At 39.7% G+C, this 8246-nt stretch overlaps 1 long non-coding RNA gene across 1 annotated transcript; it reads right to left on the reverse strand.

The window, feature by feature from the left end:
• Positions 1-3621: 3621 nt before the first annotated feature.
• On the reverse strand, positions 3622-6733 carry LOC146715019 (uncharacterized). Its single transcript, XR_014919321.1, has 3 exons — positions 6527-6733; positions 5813-5875; positions 3622-3676 (listed from the first exon to the last, which is right to left on the reverse strand). It is a non-coding gene; the product is annotated as an uncharacterized LOC146715019 (long non-coding RNA).
• Positions 6734-8246: the final 1513 nt, after the last annotated feature.

Consider the following 8246-nt stretch of genomic DNA (forward strand, 5'->3'; position numbering starts at 1 on the left):
CCTGAACTATTAGCAAACATCAGAATCTACATTTAGACTATAGTAGGAAAAAAGAAAAATCTGAAAATGTAGTTCTCATTTTTTAAATTATTATTTTCTATTCTTTAGCGCTGCTACTGTGCTGCCACTGAGGTGATGTGTAAAAACCTCTAATCTACCCTGAACACATTTTATGTGTGAATAGACGTGGAATTCTTCCACACATGAACACGTATAATGATTGCCAAAAACTGCCGTCCTAATCTGCCGCGCGAAGCAAGATTTGTTCAGGTTTCATGTGTGAAAAGGAGACTCGCTGAGGCCCGGCTGCAAATAAACTGTAAAGTCATCTTAAATGCTGCGTATTCATAATGTTCTCCAACGGGACCAGGCTCACACAAACACAGATGTTATAAATTGATCTCAGCGCGATGTTGCAGCCTTGAGCTCTAGCTGGCAATATGGGAAATTGACTTGTATCTTTTCATGCTGTATTTGAGAACAAGAGGTTTCTCTGATTCGCCTCTCTGCATGAGGGAAACGTCGATAACAGGTGGATAAACTGGCTGGAGGATGTTTGCAGGAGCTGCATCAGTCTCTTAATAAAGACCGGCACTGGAACACTGGTTGGATCAGTGTCTGCACGGATGCAGTTTTCCCTGGATTTCTTAAGTAGGCACTCCTACTAGGAAGAGTAATGACAAGTCATTCCCAGCAATATAAGTATATGGTGTATCTGCAACGCACCAGGGCAGCACAAGAAAAATAAGCCAAGTTTTACACCATTTGTATTAATTTATTTTGGTGGAAAGAAAGCTAGCATGCAAGCTGTTACACTCTCACGGTTCACTTGTTCGTGCAGGTTACGTCGCCTAAAGCTATAAATTAACTGTGGTGGAGGCTGGCAAACTAGCACAAAAGGGTGAAACAAAAGGTCCGCACAGTATATATTTTATTTTCTCTTACACATTTTTACTAGCGTTCTTTCTTGTCATGTTTTTGTCTTGCTTTTCTCTGGGTGACAAAGGATATCTAAAAGGTTTGACCTTGGCCTCACACCTCACAGCAGAGACAGCTCGGGCTGATCCAAATTGCTCTCTGTTCAAAGTCTGATTGGCATTTCAAAAAAAAAAAATAAAGAAAGAAAGAAAAGTCCATCGATTTGTCCAGGTTATTTCCTCCACTATGACACACTCTCCGGGCTGTTATCCCAGCAGGAAGTTGACTTGTGGCCCGGTGTAAAAAGCAGAGCCGGCTGAAACCACCATGTAACAAGTTATGGTTCAAGCACAGCAGAGGTGGACAGATGATGGCGAAGACGCAGAGCAGTACACTAACACAGACTGAACTGTGAGATATATATAAACACAGTTGTATTCAAAAGAAAAGAAAAAAAAACACCAATAATGCCAAAGTCACCGAGTGTACAAAGTGCTGAAAATCCATAGGCCCCAGTAACACCCAGCGTGGGCACCAGAGTGATAGTACATCTCCTCTGGCAGTATGGCCTTAGTATACACAGGGGTCTCCAACAATGACTAATGATGCTGTCCCATCTCCCACAGGACTTGGACAACACTTTATCTATGAAGCCAGGGATCTGCCTTGTTCGTCTCTCATCTCATCTCTTTGGAAAAAAAAACACAGCTTAGTGGTACTGTCATCATGGTTTACAGACTGGTACCGCTCCATGAGTTGTTTGGTACCGGGCCGCGAGAGTTGAGGCTCGGGTGTGAAACTGATGATTTTCAGGGTTTTTATCATTAACTCGGTTTTCCTGGGACTTTTCCCGTGTTGTAGTTGTGCGTCTTATTTTGAAAGAAATATTTACACGTTACCATAGCAACCGGAGAGCATTAAGGGGCAGAGACGGAGATGTTACTGTCAATGTTGTTGGCGCATTTCAAGAGGATCCTACTAATAAAGTTACACAATTACACAGTGAATTCACGTTTACTATTATATTTACAAAATACCACAGTTTTTCCCTTGGTTCCCATACGGAAAAGAAATAGTAAAAACTTATATGTGATTACTCATGAAAGTGGCCACTTTCTCATTACTTTCATACATTGTTTTACTAAGTATCAAAAACATACAAGTTTCATTATATAATTTTTCAAGGGATCTTATATCTGTTTTCACTCTTGTATGGTTTTCATACAAGTTTCACACAAGACAGATACAAACTTTATAAGATTTATATATATCTTTTCCATATGGGTTGTATCATTTTATTTTGGCTGGTCCGTGAAAATACTGTCTGACATTAAACTGGTCCGTGGCCTAAAAAAGGTTGGGGGGCCGCTGGTTTACAGGATGATTCACTAAGCCATGTTCAAGCCATTTTGCGTACTACAAAACCACAGGTCACAAGTAGCACAACACTAAGGAAAGAAACAGAGTTACACAGAGTTTCAAACAATGCTGTAGAGCAATCTTTTTATATCACTGTTTTGTGAACACTGATCAGGCCGAACTTTATGACCAATAATGTGGGCATCAGGGAAATGGAAGAAGGTGGTCTGGTCACGGGTTTGATTTGTTGACTTGGTCTCCAAATCCCTCACATCTCGATCAGATCGAGTGTTTGGGATGTGCTGGACAAACATAGAGACCCCCACCTCACCTTACAGGACTTAAAGGATCTGTAGCTTGCTTGGTGCAGATACCTCAGCACACGTTATGGGGTGTAGTGGGGTCCTCGACAGGTCAGGGCTGTTTTGGCAGCAAAACAGGGTCCAACACAATACTAGGCAGGTGTTATTCCTGATCGGTGTACAGATACATCACTCAACAACATGTAAAATGCTAGAGTTCCACTTCATTTGGGTTACACAATGCAGATTAAAACAACTCTACTTCCATTTGTATTAATGTGCTATCAAAATGCTGAAGAATAATGTGGCTTCCTTCGATTTTAGTGGCAAGACTTTGAGTATTTAACTTGCAAATCTTTAAATTCTACCAAGCTGGAACTGGGTAGATGGATTGATTCTTCCTTTTTTTAAGTAAGTCAGTCTCTTTGTGGTTTAACATTTTGTGCTTCAAATTCAGAACAAAATAAATTGTCGGAATTAAATTTGACTTTCAAGAAGTGAAGATTTCAATTCTTCCTTCATAACGAATGGAAATGAAATTAATACATTAGATGCGATATTTTGTGTAGAAAACCACATATTAAATATATATGTAAACTTAATTTTAAAGTTACAAGCTGTGGTGTAAGTACTATGTATGTATTTAGATCTCTGATAACAGAGGCATGAAAGGCTTGTGACATTGACATTACTTTTACCTTTCAAACTATCAAGTGTATTTTGAAATAATACAAAAGCCTTCACATTTGTCCTCCAGCGACCTGCCATTGCAGACAACAAGGACCATAGAAAGAAAACATACATTCACCTGGAGTTGGTCTCCAAAATGCTGTTTTCAAATCCGCACCCAAATGAACCCTTCATCCACATCTCTCCACAGTAAAGCCACTAGCCTGACAAAAATATTTAGCCCTGCCACTCTCTTGATATTGGATATGTCACCCTCCATTGCCTGTACTATGGAGCAATGTCAAAGTCATTTTGCCTGTGGTGATTTTCTGTACCATGAGCTGCACAATACCTTTCCTGGAGATGATGCTGTCCATGAGAAGAATTTCAAAAAGGAAAAGTCTAAGGGTGCCATTTCTGGAATTGCCCTGCCACAGAGATGCAAACAGGCGATTTAACAGACTCTAGTGAAAATATATAAATTGCTTTACACACAACCGGCCTGCTGATGTCTGCTCACTGAACCAATCTTACCCTAAATACTGACAGACAACTAGCACAGTCTTAGACTGACATCTCCCTCAGTTTCAATTAAGACCTAAAACATGACAAGTCCTGTTAGATTACCTCACATCATTGCCGTCACCTAAATAAAATGCCTTTCCCATCCATATACCAATTATCAGCTTCCTGAAACATACAGCAAATGGATTTGAAATTAACCATTTTTACAAACAGCTGAGGATGCACCTGCTGCAAAGAGGATAGAAAAAAGTTCCCACAATGTTATAAGAGCTTAGATACAGATAGCTTCAATATTTGGGAACAAAGCAATTTACTGTGAATGAATAAAATTAAATGCTAGAGATAAGTTTGTATCATACAGTCTTGTAAACAATATCTACATTTGACATCTGTCAGCATGTCCTAGCTACCATCACACATATTCCAGTGACTAATGACAGCTCGTAGCAATGAAAATGCTAAAGCTAACAGAGGTGAGTTAGCTCTAAATGGTAAAGGGAAGTTACCTGTGCATTTCTTTAAAAAAAAAGCAATGCACATGAGAAGCACACATCACACAGTTATGACAGTTAAGAGACTGATAAACATTAGCATGGCTGCACGGGCCAAATCTTCTGAAATCACACCTGAAATAACATGTGCTAGCATGCTAAATATATGCTACAGCACATGCTAGAGTTCTTCTCTCCTGACCAATCACAAAAAATAAAGTGTTACCCAACATTATAAAGAAAAGGCACAAATGCTTAATGGGAAAATAACCAACACAGCATTATACCTCATCTGTCCAAAGCCAATTTTCTTCTCTTTTATTATCTGTCATCAATATCTTTAAGCACATCCTTCACGTTATTAGCATTTAAATATCCACCACTTTCACTGAATTATTGCCTCGTTGGACCAGCCAAAATGAAAAGCTTTTAACAGAAAAACTACAATGCCAATATTAATGTATGATACATTATTTGTAAGGTGTCACCTTCGATTTTTTTGAAGATTTGCATTTTTAGCTTGTGGACAAAACTTCTGAATGCATGTCAAACATAAGTCATGTTAGATATCATGGTAGTATCTACCTAAACGTATTTTTAAACGTAACACTGAATTTATTCCTTCTATTTCATAAGAAAAAAAACCCCACACCAAAATCCATAAAATTCATCCTGCTGTAGCTAACAGTTAGAGCTGCACGCTGAGCAAACAAGCAGACCTCCACAGACAGTGAAGATGTGCCAGTAATTACCTGGTGCCTCCGTACGCATTTTGTTGATGACATTACTGTGTGCTATCTTTCAGCTTTACCACTGTCAAAATAAATATAAAAAAAAAACATGTAACCTTACTGGCAAGATATGAGGACAGACAGGCAAAAAGAAAAAGGATGGGATTATAGTGCACACACTGTGACAACCAATTTGGCAAGACAATCCAGGCTGCTGCAATGTTTCACCAGGGGACGAGAACTTTACATGAAATGTCAGGGCAAACATTGACCGTGACAGGCTGACCATTGAGGTAATCCATTACTGTGCTCTGATAATGGTCCCATGCGTGGAGCCTTCAGAATCTCTCTGAGTCTCCCCCTCAACACCCTTGGGGTTTAGTGAGATGACTGTGAATGATGTGAGTGATGACTGTGAAGATGAATGACTTTCGGTGGAGCCAAGTCTGAGCTGCAAGTAGTGCACAGAGACTTAATATACCACCTTCAAATATGTCTTCCAAGTAAAAGAGCCAAGATCAGCCCATCTGCTTCAGATATTATGCCATCAGGTACAACTCTCATAAACACTTCAGCCGAGAGAGACTTCTAAACCGACTGTAATTTAATAGTGCTAATACCCAGTAAAGCTATATGGAGAGATACAGCCTGGTAACACTAATAAAATTAAAGTGAGAGCGTTTTCTCATACTCACTATACAACAAGATGACACTTCTCAAGTGTGTTTGCCAAAAAATAAACTTCATTTTCTAATTTCATATGTGAAACCGACGTACCGGGGGAGGACTCACACGAGCACAAGGAAAGCATACAAACCTCAACAGGCCAGTGGATTTCAACCGAGGACTCTCTTGCTGTGAACCTAACCACTGCAGACCCCTGGAAGGCAAAAATAGTGGTCCATCACTCCACTGAACTACTTCTTAGGCCTGCCAATTTATTTTCCATATGCTTCACACCACAAATATTTAGATTGTGTCTTCAAATAAAGATGAAAAAAACATATGTGAACAAACTTCAAGCTTTTGTAATCCATGTACAGAAATAATCACGGCAGTTCACAGTAGATTATTCTGCCAGACCTCTGTGCTGGTAATATTTTATATATATCTTGTGGAGAATCCCACCTCATATTCTGCTGCCAAAATGAACAGCCACAAAAGTACGCTGAGTAAGTATGTCGAAAATGGATCAGTTGATAATGACTCCATCTCAGGAAAGACAAGACAATTCTTGAATGACAAAGCATGCGTGTGAGCTAATTAGCTAACATTAGCTGTCTAAATTGACCCAAGGTTTGTATCATGGTCATTGTAGTAGGGAGCAGCAATACTTTAGTTAACACAATACCTGCTTGCCAATCTAATAAAACTTATTTCACATGCCTGCTGTAGCTAACAGTTATCTACAGCAGGCATTGCAGGTATATCCTTTTAGTAGCTGCTATTTTTAGTAGCTAATGCTAGCAGTTTGCTGATAACTTAGTACTCCACCTTATCTTCCAAGTAAGTTGAGCTCAGAAAAACTAACCTGGTGATAGCGAGAATCTTGATATTAAAGCCAAGTACACACTAGGAGTGATTTGCGGCGACCAGAGAGCATAAAAAGTGACTGAAGTTTGGCAATTCCCAGCGACTACAGGTAACTGCTGCTGACGCTAAGTGAGCGGGACTCTCTCTATAACCTTTTAGATTAGTCACTGAAGAGACTACCAATGAGAGTGAGGAATACCGGCAGTAAATATATTATACTTTAATGTATTTACTAGCAGGTCACCCTATAATAAGTAGAGGGTCACCTAGGCAACTGGAGCCTGGAATGCTACTAACTGGGAGCGAATCAATGAGCAAATCGCTTGCAGTGTGTTAGACTATTAAGACTAAAATAGACATCCAGATCCAGTGTGTGTGTGATGTCACTGTTTCTACTGCCATTTTTTATATACAGTCAATGGCTTACTTGCGTCCTTTCTGTGAAGAAAAGGGGGAATTGGTCGAATTTACTCACTGCAGACGAGGAGGATTTTGGTTGCGCGTCGATAGTTTTTGCCTTGCACGAAACAGTTGCAGTAAAAACAGATGTAGAGAAATGGGGCGAAAAAGGCCCTGTTTTCCCCTCCGGGTGGGTGTTCCTATAATGATGTGACATCATGTGAAAACCATGAATACAAGACTTAATTTAAAAAAAAACACACACACACACACACACACAGAAAAGAGATTCTGTTGCACTGCAACAGAAAAAGGTCGGACCACAGCGAGGAATTCATTGCCATGTTGCAAGTCAAAGTGAAATGATAATTATAGCCACAGGAACCGCAGCTCTGTGGGCAATAAAGAGGAACATGGGTATGGATGAAAAAAGGGATTATTTTAATGGGTAAGAATTCTGTATTTGATGTACTGAGGGAGCACTGAGTTTGAAAAATAAAATGTGCACATGCATTTAAAGTCTTTAAACGCAGGACTGGCTTTGTCTTTTTGCCAGGAGCGTATTTATTCTTCTAATTAGGCACACTCTACAAAAGCAATTAGATCCGTCAATAATTGCTCAGGTTCCAAAAGTAACTCGTACATTTACTGGAACTTTTTATACGTACATTTTCAGGTAATTCTGATATCTATTTTAAAACAACAACATTTCAGAGGGGACAGAGGGAATTCATGTGTACACGGTTAATTTTTCTTGACCACTGGCTTGCAGCTTGACATTACATTACAAGAATATATTCAGAGGTTCCTGCACTGCTCACAGGCAGCCACACTGGTTGCAACCCATCATCTGGTTTGCTCACAATATATACACAAGTCAATTTCTTTCTCTACAGAGCAAGTCAAGCTGTCAGGATGCCTGTCAAATAATGATCTACATGCATGCACAATGGGAGGGCACAAGTGCACGTGCCCCTGCCTTTCCTTTTAACAAAGTTCTTTCTGCTGCTCCTGATATCTGTGAATATTTCAGCAGCGCTGGAGCAGGCAGGCTGCAAGCTGACAATAAAAGACAAAAAGGGGAAAAAATGAAATAAAGTTACAGAAAGAAGAGAACACTCTCAAGCTGAAATACAAAATTGCCCACCACTGTGGTTTTCCTGTCACCAGAATCCTGGGCCAGTCTGAGATACTCATTTATTTGTTTTATTCTGTCTCTCACTTCACATTCACAAGTTCTGGGGCTTTTCATATCACTCTGTGTAGTAGAATGTACCCATTGTTCCCCCCTGGAGATTAAACACCACGAAATGTCAATT

This window comes from Copadichromis virginalis, linkage group LG3 (assembly GCF_057382275.1).
Source record: "Copadichromis virginalis isolate Kocher_CV1m ecotype Utaka linkage group LG3, C_Virginalis_male_GT1.1, whole genome shotgun sequence".
In the NCBI taxonomy this organism is placed as follows: Eukaryota; Metazoa; Chordata; class Actinopteri; order Cichliformes; family Cichlidae; genus Copadichromis; species Copadichromis virginalis.